The following is a 14,724-nucleotide window of genomic DNA, read 5'->3' as shown; positions in this document are numbered from 1 at the left end:
GTCACACTCTGTCTGGAATGGTCAATCTATGGATGCAATTTGTTTAAAAGTAAATGTATTATGATGTATGGCAGGGTATTTCTTTAACATAGACTCAGGAGAATCAGCAGCACAGGACGCTGATCAAGTCCTCCATTCATGAGTCAAATGACCCTCCTGCTGTCAGACAAGGTGTGAACACCTTCATATCCATCTTCACATACACAGGAGCTCTATACAAATCCTCCCTCTGAGGGAACGCATAAGCCATAAAATACAAGGTGATTAGAAATCCAGACGAACAATAGTATGGTTTGTTTCTCAGCAGAGGCTAAATTAGCAATAGGACAACACTGCTCTCTAGTGGTTAGGATATGAATAGATCAGTGTTTTTTTTTCATTTAGGCATGTATTTTTATTTGTTTCTTTGGACAGATTTATATAACAAATTATGGCATACAGACCAAGCAGGCATATAATGAAGTTGACATATCTGACTTTGAAATAAGTTATACTGGACCACAAGGAGATGAAATAGAAAGGATAGAAATACATGTTTAAAGTTGACTGTGTTAAGCCTTCTCTCTCTGTTTGACATTATGTCTGTACTTTGGTTCAACTGACCTTGAAATAGCGAGATAGGCCAACACAGCACAAGGTCTCACACACAACGATCTCACACACAACGATTGAGTTGAGTTTATTTTATTTTTACAGGGACAGTGCACATTAATCAACGTTTCAGTAAAAGTGCCGGTTTTAGCCAGCCGGCTAATTTTCAACCGCAGTCCCTGGGCAGGTTATTTAAAACAATTACAATATAGACAATCATTGAGCAGTGAGCACACGCAGAGCAACATAGGACAAGCAAGACATAGCATACAGACAGAGCAACATAGGACAAGCAAGATGTAGTATACAGACAGAGCAACATAGAACAAAAAGCAACAAGACAAAATCCATAAAAGCAACAAAGTGTTTCCACACCTCACAAGCTACAGACAACAGACAACATGGAAAGCAGCAATACACAGCTAGGGATTATGTTCACAAATCTGATTGACCTTTAGCCATGTCTTCATGCATTTTGTGAAAGTGTGATATGTAGTGCAGTTATGTGTGTCTGATGGCAGTGTGTTCCAGACATGGGAAGCTCTCACAGAGAAAGCGGATTTACTAAAGGTGCTTTTCCTTAAGGGAACTATACAGTCACCTCTCATGGCAGACCTTGTGGATCTGCTGCCATTTGTTTGGATTTTCTGGATCTCACACACAATGATCTCACACACAATGATCTCACACACAACGATCTCACACACAACGATCTCACACACAACAATCTCACACACAACGATCTCACACACAACGATCTCACACACAATGATCTCACACACAACGATCTCACACAAAATGATCTCACACACAATGATCTCACACACAACGATCTCACACACAACGATCTCACACACAACGATCTCACACACAAAAATCTCACAGACAAAGATCTCACAGACAAAATTCACACGCACATCGTAAGAACACATAAAGATCACATAAAAATAAAATACAACTCCTTAGCAGGTTTTGTGTTGCAAAAGTAATTATGATATTACACTAACATTACATTTGTATTACATACAGTATTACAAATAGCTGAAGTAAAATGAACCCTTACAATGTACTAACATTATCAAGTTTAAAGTGGAAATCTGCAGTTCAAGTTAAATGAAGTGGTCACCCCGCCACCCTTGAGAAATGTAACCACTCTCAAATTTATAGACAGAGCTATGGATGCAAGGATTGACCATCCATATCCAAAATGATAGTTTTAACCATTTGACCAGTGTTTTTTACATTTACCTTATTTACAAACATTGGAGTAAAACAAGCTTATATTTCAGGTTCTGATGGAGTAACACAGTTGAACTAAGCTCTCATGAGGCGTGCTGTATTACAACCGGCCGTGATTGGGAGTCCCATAGAGCGGCACACAATTGGCCCAGCGTCGTCCAGGTTTGGCCGGGGTAAGCCGTCATTGTAAATAATCATTTGTTCTTAACTGACTTCCCTAGTTAAAGGTTAAATAAAAAAAATTCTCTCTTTTGTGGTTGAGAATTTTTCTGCATAGCAGGAAATGCAAATGTCTATTGAAGGTTTAAAAAGGCTTCTAACGTTTGTAATTTCCACTTCATAATTGATTTGCCCTAACAAAAAATGTATCAACCCATACAATTTTTTTTTCATTAATTATAATCCACATAATAATTCACATTTACGGTTATTTTTCTGCCATAGCAAACTGCCTCAAATTAATATCCTACAACTTAATCTATAATTAATGTCATTCAAAAACAGTGTTGTTTGTGTTTATAAATACAATTTAACCAGGCAACCTTTCCTCCAAAGTAGGGCAATCATCCCTCTCTTTTCCAACAGATGGAGGATAGTTTTCCAGCCCTGGTTAGGTAGAGAAGGGGCTGAGTGAAGCTCCCAAAAACAGTAAACATCAAAGTGATAGGAACCACGACACACAACGCTGTGACTGACCCATCAGGGAGAGAACGTACCACAACACCTCCGATGATGGAAGGAGTGTAATTCACCAGCAGAGTCAGCAGAATGATCTGAACGGTACGGGATGCTCTTCTCTTCATCAAGTTCCCTCCCTCTTCTTTCTCCCCCTGCCTCTCCTTCCCTCCATCCCCCGGACCGGACTTTCCCAGCACCCTCAGGATGGAAACACAGCAGAAGAAGTCGATGGCCAGAGTGATTGAGAAAACGCCGGCGTTGACTATCACGCCGCCTACTAAGCCGATCACAACACAGAATACGAGAGACAGCAGCCAAGCCAGAGTCACACACACCACCCTGTACCTCAGAGGCCTGTACTTCAGGAAGAGCAGTGGGTGGACCACCGCCAGGTAGCGCTCCACACATATAAAGCACTGGAGCAGAGGACGGCCGACGCTGACCAAGCCGAACGTGTAGCCGCTGAATTGGAAGATGGTCTGGCTTTTGATGAAGAGGGTGTTGAAGACGGTCAGTGGTGAAATAAGGCAGTAGAGGAGCTCCATGATGGCCAGGTTGAGGGCGAAGATCTCCTTGATGACCTGGACCAGAGGGCCGCTCGCGACCAGCCACAGGTACCAGCTGTTGGTGACCAGACCCAGGAGGCAGTTGAACACCTCAACTCCCAGGTAGAACGGCAGACCGGTGGGCCACTCCCAACAGTCGTACCACTGAGACATGGTTGTGTGGTTCATAATGCCGGGATGGTAAAAGTTGACGTCTGGAGGGTCCATCGATGCACCTTCTAATTTCACTCTGTCTCGGGTGAGTCAGTCGATCTGGTTAGCTGCAGTAAGTCCTTATCTGATAAGAACATCCATCTAGAGCACTGTCTAGATGTGAAGAGTGGTGCTTTGAGAGTACACAGAGTACACAGTACAGACCAAAACAGACCATACCACAGACAGTCATTAGACACATTTGACTAGATGGTATTTTCAATGAGGCACACCTGTAGATTCAAATAGCCATTGTAATCATTAGATGTGTCTACGTTTACCCAGTGCTTTTGGCATGGTGGGGACAGTCTGGGTTTGAATATTCTCTAATGATGATCTTCTTAGCCAAATCAAATGCACAGCTGCCACTAAAGAGAGAAAGGCAGTAGCTAATATTACAAAATGTGGATATTGGTTTAGAGAACAGTGATTAGACCTGTCTGTGTCACGTCCAAAACATACATTTTCTTGCCATGTTAAATGCGGAAGACTGCATTTCAATTGAAGGCATTCAGTTATACAACTGACTAGGTATCCCCCTTTCCCTTTCCAAATACTTTGCGATAAATTCATGGCTCTTGATTGAATGAGTAAAAGCCCGAAAAAACACTGAAGAAGAGAGTATGTTTTGATCATAAAATCAGGCTTTGTTATGTGAACGTTCAAGTAATTAACATAACAATTACACTTTCATTTTGAATAAAATGTATCCAAAAAACACATTCACAAAAAATATTTTATTCATTTATTGGTGTTTTAACCTGCGTATGTAGTAATTTACATTATTTATCAAACAATCTACTACAATGAACACAAATATAAATGCAACATGTAAAGTATTGGTCCCATGGTCCCATGGTCCCATGGTTCATGAGCTGAAATAAAAGATCCCAGAAATGTTCCATACGTACAAAAAGCGTTTTTCTCTCATATTTTGTGCACAAATTTGTTTACATCCCTGTTAGTGAGCATTTCTACTTTGCCAAGATAATCCATCCACCTGGGTATATCAAGAAGCTGATTAAACAACATGATCATTACACAGGTGCACCTTGTGCTGGGGACAATAAAAGGCCACTCTAAAATGTTTTTTCACACAACACAGACTTTTTGAGGGAGCAGGCAATTGGCATGCTGACTGCAGGAAAGTCAACCAGAGCTGTTGCCAGATAATTGAATGCTAATTTCTCTACCATAAACCACCTCCAACGTCGTTTAACAGGATTTGGCAGTACGTCCAATCGGCCTCACAACCAGCCACTCGGACAGCTGATGAAACTGTGGGTTTGCACAACAAAATAAACCGTCTCAGGGAAGCTCATCTGTGTGCTCGTCGTCCTCACCAGGGTCTTGACCTGACTGCACTTCGGCGTCGTAACCGACTTCAGTGGGCAAATGCTCACCTTCAATAACCACTGGCACGCTGGAGAAGTGTGCTCTTCACGGATGAATCCCGGTTTCAACTGTACCAGGCAGATGGCAGACAGCGTGTATGACGTTGTGTGAGTGAGTGGTTTGCTGATGTCAACATTGTGAACAGAGAGCCCCACTGCCACCATGGGACAATGGTAATGGTGGTCACACCAGATACTGACCGGGTTTCTGATCCATGCCCCTACCTTTTTTTTAAAGGTATCTGTGACCAACAGATGCATATCTGTATTCCCAGTCATGTGAAATCCATAGATTAGGGCCTAATGAATTTATTTCAACTGACTGATTTCCTCATATGAACTGGAACTCAGTAAAATCTTAGAAATTGTTGCATGCTGAGTTTATATTTTTGTTCAGTGTGTTTACAAAGCAAACAAGTACTTTACTCAAACATTTTAACCAGAGCCATACACTATATTCATATATTCTAAATATATGGCTGTCACGTCCTGGCCAGTATAAGGGTTAATTAGTATTGTAGTTTGGTCAGGACGTGGCAGAGGGTATTTGTTTTATGTGGTTCAGGGTGTTGTATGAGTTAGGAGGGCATTTGATTTAGTATTCCGGGGTTTTGGGCACTGGGTGAGTTTCATGAATTCTATGTTGAGTCTAGTGTGTCGTTTTCTATGTTTGGTTAATTGGGGTTGGGACTCTCAGTTGAAGGCAGGTGTTGTCTATCTGCCTTTGATTGAGAGTCCCATATATTAGGGTGTGTTTGTTATTTGTGGGTGATTGTTCTGTGTTTTGCCTTGTGCCTTACCAGACTGTTTTTTTGTCGATCGTATTTCTGTTTGTTATTTTGGTGTTCATTTTGATAGTTAATAAAAGTCAAGATGAGCCTGCAAATACCTGCTGCGTTTTGGTCCTCCTTAACCGACGACAACCGTGACAATGGCTCTTATATTAACCATTAATTCACTCTAATACACATTCTTCTCAGCAGGCGCTAAGATATCTGATTGACTGGTTTGACCAAAAATAAGGACTAAACTGACAGTGCAGTGTCAAGAAGGCTGAATATCAAAATCTCATTCAAATCACACAGTGAAATGCCCCGGTCATTAATATGAATCACTTTGTGATGATCTAATCTCCACTTCTACGGCGTATTTCTAACTCTTCACGCAGCTTCTCTCACGGTGAGGCATTCACATTTCCTCTCAAAATGTGTTAATCATTGAAAAATGAATGCACGTGTTTTCCATTCATAAAAGTGGTAACAACATCTATACATGAGCAGCATATAAAGTGACTTGTTCGCCCTTCATTTATGTTAAAGGACACCTCAACACACTCAGTAGCAGCCTTCTAAAAACCATTTTACTAAGGATACCAATACAAAGAGAAAGAACTCCCAAACAAAACACTCTTCCTGATCCCTTATCATCGTCATTTCCTACTCGCTGCTACGGCAACATCTGACATGTGACTGCAGACAGCCTGCATAAGCAAATCACCAACATCCATTGCCGCGGTTCAACCAACCAATCCTGTGTCTCCCAGTACTGTATGTGTCAGGTGAAGAGCATGTAGTGATGGGGAATTTAGGACTTGGTTGCGTCTCAAATGGTGCCCTGTTCCTTATAGAGGCTCTGGTGAAAAGTAGTGCACTAATATGGGGGTATAGGGTGTCATTTAAAAATAAAAATCGATCATGAACTCCACTTTAGGTGGAACTACTTCAAACACTGGCAGTGACTGAAACATGTCAATGTAACCAGTCAAATCAGTGACACCACAGAGTTCAATCTATTGGTGGATGATTGACAGAACGCAGAGATTTTCAACACATTCTGGAAGTTACAGAGCAGGGTTGGGGTCAATTATTTGTAAATTCAGTCAATTCAGAAAGTGAACTGAAATTCCAATTCAAGTGTATCTCAATGCTTCTCTATGAGAGGAATGTGGAATTGGAATTTCAGTTGACTTCCTGAATTAAAGGAATGGAAATGGAATTGGTCCCAAACCTGTTGCAGAGTTTCGGAAGCCTCCCCCTATCGTCACAGCAACACCAATCAGTGATATTGCATCTGTACGGACCGGCCAATGAGGAGGAAGAGGAGTCCGGCCAGCAGGCAGAAGGAGATGCCGACGGGGGCGAAGAAGAAGGACAGGCCGTAGTGGATGGTGAGGTCGAAGGTGGGGCACAAAGAGGAGCGCTGGTGGTCCACGTAGAACTGCACCACATCCATCAACTCCACCCACAGCACAGACATCCACACCACACCCAGCAGGAACAGAGCTGAGGGAAGGGAGGGGAAGGGGAGAGAGAGATAGGCAAGGTGAAAGAGGTGTGTGTGTGTGTGTGCGTGCGTGCGTGCGTGCGTGCGTGTGTGTGTGTGTGTGTGTGTGTGTGTGTGTGTGTGTGTGTGTGTGTGTGTGTGTGTGTGTGTGTGTGTGTGTGTGTGTGTGATAGAGAGAGAGATGATGGGAGAGTGAAAGGTAGTCGGAGAGGAGGTGATAGGGAGAAAAAAACACAGAGAAAGAGAGATAGATAGAGAGACCGTATCAGACTGGCTGCAGCAGGTATTTGTATTAGGGATGGTATTCATGAGCTTTTCATCTTCGTACATCCGTTCAACAGAGGGAAACTGTTTAGCTCAATCCTATCCTATGTTGTGTATCCTGAAATGTATGATGTTATCGGCCAATGACTCACCGGACATCAGGAAGAGGCCACCCCCAGCCTTATATAGACGGTGACTGGCGAATGGGGCAGCACAGATGATAAAAAACCCGCCCATTATGACGGCAGCCACACCAATTAGCATGAAGATACTCCAGAAGCCTCTGTAGACTGGATGAGATGAATGTCAATCATTGTTAGAACCATGAGTAACAGAATGATAGGCTGACTTTAATTTTAATACACCAACACAAGAACATGTGGACACTCAATCTCATACTAGGCTACATATATTATATGTCAATTACATATAATACACACACACACACACACACACACAGATAAGCACTTACTGATTGCAGAATCATATGCAGTGGCATTGTGAGTCTGTTGAGACACTGGAAAGGGGAAGAGGTAGGCGTGTGTGCAAACTTTGGCATGTGGCTGATTGGCTAGTGAGAGACAAACAAACACATTGTTACATACATTAAATCATATATACAGCTGAAGTTGGAAGTTTACATACACTCACAGGCTGATCACACCGCTCGCGTCATTTGCGCGTTGCAAAATACATTTTGAAATCTATGTTATTCAATTATTGCACCCACACTGCTCGTGTGCGCCAACGAGCGTCTGCGTTGCCAAGGGCTAAAATAAAAATCAGTTCTATTTCTGACGCAGATTGTGCTGCAAGTCCTGCCTCTCCCATCTCCTCATTGGTTTATAGAAGCAGGTACCCACGTGCCATCTCCTCATTGGTTTGGGTTCCGTGTTAGGTTGGAGTCATTAAAACCATTAACCTCGTTTTTCAACTACTCCACAAATTTCTTGTTAACAAACTATAGTTTTGGCAAGTCGGTTAGGACATCTACTTTCTGCATGTCAAAAGTCATTTTTCCCAAAAAAATTTACAGACAGATTATTTCACTTATTATTCACTGTATCACAATTCCAGTGGGTCAGAAGTTTACATACACTAAGTTGACTGTGCCTTTAAACAGCTTGGAAAATTCCATAAAATTATGTCATTGCTTTAGAAGCTTCTGATAGGCTAATTGACATCATTTGAGTCAATTAGAGGTGTACCTGTGGATGTATTTCAAGGCCTACCTTCAAACTCAGTGCCTCTTTGCTTGACATCATGGGAAAATCAAAAGAAATCAGCCAAGACCTCAGAAAAAAAATTGTAGACCTCCACAAGTCTGGTTCATCCTTGGGAGCAATTTCCAAACGCCTGAAGGTACCACGTTCATCTGTACAAACAATAGTACGCAAGTATAAACACCATGGGACCACGCAGCCGTCATACCGCTCAAGAAGGAGACGGGTTCTGTCCCCTAGAGATGAACGTACTTTGGTGCGAAAAGTGCAAATCAATCCCAGAACAACAGCAAAGGACCTTGTGAAGATGCTGGAGGAAACCGGTACAAAAGTATCTATATCCACAGTAAAACAAGTCCTATATCGACATAACCTGAAAGGCCGCTCAGCAAGGAAGAAGCCACTGCTCCAAAACAGCCATTAAAAAGCCAGACTACGGTTTGCAGCTGCACATGTGGACAAAGATCGTACTTTTTGGAGAAATGTCCTCTTGTCTGATGAAACAAAAATAGAACTGTTTGGCCATAATGACCATCGATATGTTTGGAGGAAAAAGGGAGAGGCTTGCAAGCCAAGGAACACCATCCCAACCGGGAAACACGGGGGTGGCAGCATCATGTTGTGGGGGTGCTTTGCTGAAGAAGGGACCGGTGCATTTCACAAAAAAGATGGCATCATGAGGGAGGAACATTATGTTGATATATTGAAGCAACATCTCAAGACATCAGTCAGGAAGTTAAAGCTTGGTTGCAAATGGGTCTTCCAAATGGACAATGACCCCAAGCATACTTCCAAAGTTGTGCCAAAATGGATTAAGGACAACAAAGTTAAGGTATTGGAGTGGCCATCACAAGCCCTGACATCAATCTTACAGAAAATGTGTGAGCAGAACTGAAAAAGCGTGTGCGAGCAAGGAGGCCTACAAATCTTACTCAGTTACAGCAGCTCTGTCAGGAGGAATGGGCCAAAATTCACCCAACTTGTTGTAGGAAGCTTGTGGAAAGCTACCCAAAACGTTTGACCCAAGTTTAAATTGTTTAAGGCGATGCTACCAAATACTAATTGAGTGTATGTAAACTTCTGACTCACTGGGAATGTGATGAACGTTCTCTCTACTATTATTCTGACATTTCACATTATTAAAATAAAGTGGTGATCCTAACTGACCTAAAACAGGGAATTAAATTTACTAGGATTAAATGTCAGGAATTGTGAAAAACTGAGTTTAAATTTATTTGGCTAAGGTGTATGTAAACTTGGTCGCCTCTTCACTGTTGACGTTGAGACTGGTGTTCTGCGGGTACTATTTAATGAAGCTTCCGGTTGAGGACTTGTGAGGCGTCTGTTTCTCAAACTAGACACTCTAATGTACTTGTCCTCTTGCTCAGTTGTGCACCGGGGCCTCCAACTCCTCTTTCTATTCTGGTTAGAGCCAGTTTGCGCTGTCCTGTGAAGGGAGTAGTACACAGCGTTGTACGAGATCTTCAGTTTCTTGGCAATTTCTTGCATGGAATAGCCTACATTTCTCAGAACAATAATAGACTGACGAGTTTCAGAAGAAAGTTCTTTGTTTCTGGACATTTTGAGCCTGTAATCGAACCCACTACCTACATGTACAAATTACCTAGACTAACCTGTACCCCTGCACATTGACTCGGTACCGGTACCTCCTGTATATAGCGTCCACATTGACTCGGTACCGGTACCTCCTGTATATAGCCTCATTATTGTTATTTCATTGTGTTACTTTTTTTATTCTATTTTTTTACTTTAGTTTATTTAGTAAATATTTAACTCTATTTTCTTAAAACTGCATGGTTGGTTAAGGGCTTGTAAGTAAGCATTTCACTGTAAGGCCTACACCTGTTGTATTCTGCGCATTTGACAAATAAAACATTTGATTGATTGATTCAACCAGTTTTTGCCCTGTGGTTTGTGACACTGGCATTATCATCCTCTCCTCATCAAGGGCCCTTATATTACAAAGACGCATGTACTAGTGAAATCTATACAGAGAACAAGCTGGCATAGTCTTACAGTTTTATCAAATGCATAACATTTTTATAATTGCATTAAATGTTGTTCATTTCCACTCTCTCTTTTTTCAATTTCTTCTAACTCTCTTTCTCCTCTCTCGCTTTCCTCTGCCTTGTGGAATTCAGTAGACCCTCTCCAGGTCGTTCCAAAAGTTTGAGGGTGTTTGGGACAATGACCCTCCCTGGAAGTTCCATATTAGAGACTGTCAACAAATCTCATCAGATGACAACAGAACTGAATGACAGCGCATGCAGCCTTTCCATTGAGTCACATGACCCAAGAATAATATCACATGATATGGGTCTCATACCACTTCAAGGCAACAAGAAGTCACATTCGATAAATGAGTGGGTCTCATGTCTCCACCCTAACATTTGGAGTCGTTGTCCCAAAGGCAGGAAGGCAGGCGACAAGCTTAGGTCCAAAATAAACCCATAGAAACGCATTGGGCTTATTTTGGACAGATCTCGCTTCGTCTCTTCCTCTCTGCTGTCATGAACTGTTTGCACTGTTTCATTCTGGCCCTGTACTGGCCAACATGTCAATTAAAGAAAGTAATAGCATTGAAAGACCCCAGTGTTCTACTTTATACAAGTAGTGAATAAGCGCAGTGCAATATTATCTGACTTACTGATCCAGAACTTCAAGAGGGTGTGGTCGTCCAGGTTTCCCCGAAGGAGCACCTCCAAAAGAAGCCCTCGTGGTAGAAGGTGGTGTCTGGACGACGCTGGGGGTAAGATAATGATAGTAACACATTAGTAGAACACACTCCATCATAAAGCCTTCATGTTATAGTTATAACAATGACATAATAACACATCATAAACTTCTTGTTCTATCTTCTTCTTCACATTCTACCTGTTATTTTCTTAGAAAATACCTAGTGAATCAGCTAATGACTTCTCAGCCCCACGCCAGCTGGTTCAGGTGAATGTTGTCAGAGTATAAGGTGCTACTACTAAAGCTGGTGACTCTAAGGTCAAGGGTCACACTGAGGGAGCACCCTTAACTTCCTGTGGGGTTGTGAGAAGTTTGTTGAGTCAGCATGGAGAGTTCCCTCTACTCACTAAACAGCTGCTCTCATTCCCCCTTTTTCTCCTATTCCCCCTTTCTCTCCTATTCCCACTTTCTCTTCTATTCCCCTTTTTCTCCTATTCCCCCTTTCTCTCCTATTCCCCCTTTCTCTCCTATTCCCCCTTCTCTCCTATTCCCTCTTTCTCTCCTATTCCCCCTTTCTCTCCTATTCCCCCTTCTCTCCTATTCCCCTTTTCTCTCCTATTCCCTTTCTCTCCTATTCCCCTTTTCTCTCCTATTCCCTTTCTCTCCTATTCCCCCTTCTCTCCTATTCCCCTTTCTCTCCTATTCTCCCTTTCTCTCCTATTCCCCCTTTCTCCCCTATTCCCCCTTTCTCTCCTATTCCCCCTTCTCTCCTATTCCCCTTTTCTCTCCTATTCCCTTTCTCTCCTATTCCCCTTTTCTCTCCTATTCCCTTTCTCTCCTATTCCCCCTTCTCTCCTATTCCCCTTTCTCTCCTATTCTCCCTTTCTCTCCTATTCCCCCTTTCTCTCCTATTCCCTTTCTCTCCTATTCCCTTTCTCTCCTATTCCCCCTTTTTCTCCTATTCCCCCTTCTCTCCTATTCCCCCTTCTCTCCTATTCCCCCTTCTCTCCTATTCCACCTTTCTCTCCTATTCTCCCTTTCTCTCCTATTCCCCTTTTCTCTCCTATTCCCCTTTTTCTCCTATTCCCCCTTTCTCTCCTATTCCCCTTTCTCTCCTATTCTCCCTTTCTCTCCTATTCTCCCTTTCTCTCCTATTCCCTTTCTCTCCTATTCCCCCTTTCTCTCCTATTCCCCTTTTTCTCCTATTCCCCGTTCTCTCCTATTCCCCTTTTCTCTCCTATTCCCCTTTATCTCCTATTCCCCCTTTATCTCCTATTCTCCCTTTCTCTCCTATTCTCCCTTTCTCTCCTGTTCTTCTGTCCTACTATAGACTATACCTCTCTCTGTTTTGACCTTTACCCTTCAGAAAAAAAACTCCTTCTCATGCTTCTCTCTCTCTCTCATTAGGACACTGATGAAAAATGATATGTCTCTGTGTAGTAGTGTGCATGGTATATTATATAAAGTGCATGTGGTTTGATAGTGTAGATATCATGCAGACATTCCTGTGTCATTGCTTATCGTGATGACCTGTATCTGCTATAGTGGGTGATATCATTGGGGGGTTGTAAATACTGATGTTTGTATTTCTATTATTTGCGAATCCAATATGTCTCAATCGCTGGATGGTTGAAGAGCAACTGCATTAAAAAGTGTTTGATTACACTAGCAGCCCCTACAGTAGGTAGGCATATATACCAGAGCCCTACACAGTTCAAAGGTCAAGTCTTACTGAAAGAGTTATTAGACCATCCACCCATGAGAAACTACCACCAAAATAAATTGATTAATGGAAATGTGCCCAGGGTTGGAGGGTTTTTCATCAGAAACACTTTTAGGGTTGGCACTAAGGTGAGGACCTTAATCTCCAATAGCCAATGTAAAGGACGATGGACTCTATTCCAATCCTAACCACAGTATTGAGAGATGTTGAAGCAACGTTACACCACACTGACCATACTATGATCTAAAGCAAGGTTTCTTCATTCTCTTCCTGGGGACAAACAGGGGTGAACATTTTGATTGGTGGAATCAGGTGTGTTGGAGGACACACTGTGTTAGACCTTGACACCCCGACACCACTTCCTCTAAGAAGACTTCAACCAGAATAGGAACAACTCGCCTTGCCCTCCATGGTCTCACCTCAGTCCCTGACCAGCTGAGCCTCCCAGATCAACCCTAACCCTTAACCCTCAATTCAGCAAATACAAAACAAGACAATAGTTTTATCCAATGTTATCCCCAATATTACACCAATGGCTACGTTCCTCAGCTCCTTTGTCTTTCATGACCACATATATGAAGAGACAGGAGGACCAGGATAAGGAACATCCAAGAGAGGCCACACCTTGCCTTGCCTCGCCTCGCCTCACCCCGCCCCGCCCCGCCTCGCCCCGCCTCGCCCCGCCTCGCCCCGCCTCGCCCCGCCTTGCCCCGCCCCGCCTCTCCTCGCCCCGCCCCGCCTCGCCCGGCCTCGCCCCGCCTCGCCTCACGTCGCCCCGCCCCTGCCTGTTTCCACCTGAATCCCAATAGCACCAGCAAGTATATACTTTGCCATTATTTCATGACTACAACACAGGTAATTAGTGGGCTATTGTAAATACAAAGTAAAATTTGACTACAATATTTTAAGCATAAAAACCACACCAGACCTCCATGTTCAAATAAAATCTAAACGTATTTGTCACATGCTTGGTAAACAACAGGTGTAGACTAACAGTGAAATGTTTGCTTACAGTCTCTTCCAAACAATGCAGTGAGAAAAAAATATAAATAATAGAAACATTTAAAAATAATAGCACAGGGAATAAATACACAATGAGTAACTATAACTTGGCTATATACACAGGGTACCGGTACCGAGCCAATGTGTAGGGGAACAAGGTCATTGCGGTAGATATGTACATATAGGTAGGGATAAAGTGTTCCTTACCTCTATGGCGGAGGCCCAAGGTCCCATAGTTCTGTTTGTTTCTTTGTCACATGTCTCCAAAGCCAGGAGCCAGTAATCCGTCCCGAAGGAGAGGAGGACAAACATGGCCGCCAGAGCCCCAAACAGCCCCGCGAAGAACAGAGCCACACTCAGCTTCATGGTGCTGTACTGGCCAGACACACTGTCACTGTATGGAGACCAATCAACTAGCCATGTGTGTGTTTTCCTCTGAGAAATCAATCACTGTATTTTCACCTAGTCGGAGTGTGTGTGTCTATGCTGGGTCCACTTCGACACTTTAGGTATGTGTGTCTATTCCTAGTGTTGCAATATTTTCCAAGCTACGATTCTTCTTCCACGGTAGAATGCCACTTTGCTGTGTATTGTCCAACAGTGGTCTTATCCTGGCTCCTCTCTTCTCTGTTTGTGGGCTGCTGAGGACAGGAATGGGCTGGGCTGGGCTGGGCTGGGCTGGGCTGGACAGTCGGGAAACTGACAGTGGCGTGGATCCCTCCCCCTGTGCTATTTTGGGGGTCTGATTGAAGGTGCCTGCTGCACACACTCTCCCCACTGTCACAGGAGTGGTCTGGGGCGAGGGGTGGGGGGTTCAGGCACAGAAATATCTACCAGCAACTGGCCACCCCCTTCATGCACAAGAAAATCTG

General features: G+C 43.1%; 1 pseudogene; it reads right to left on the bottom strand.

Moving 5' to 3' along the window:
- Nucleotides 1-6,715: 6,715 nt before the first annotated feature.
- LOC115160557 (transmembrane protein 182-like) lies at nucleotides 6,716-14,505 on the bottom strand (annotated as a pseudogene).
- Nucleotides 14,506-14,724: the final 219 nt, after the last annotated feature.

This window comes from Salmo trutta, chromosome 24, assembly GCF_901001165.1.
Source record: "Salmo trutta chromosome 24, fSalTru1.1, whole genome shotgun sequence".
Classification (NCBI taxonomy): domain Eukaryota; kingdom Metazoa; phylum Chordata; class Actinopteri; order Salmoniformes; family Salmonidae; genus Salmo; species Salmo trutta.
This window is presented reverse-complemented; position numbering and strand designations above follow the sequence as displayed.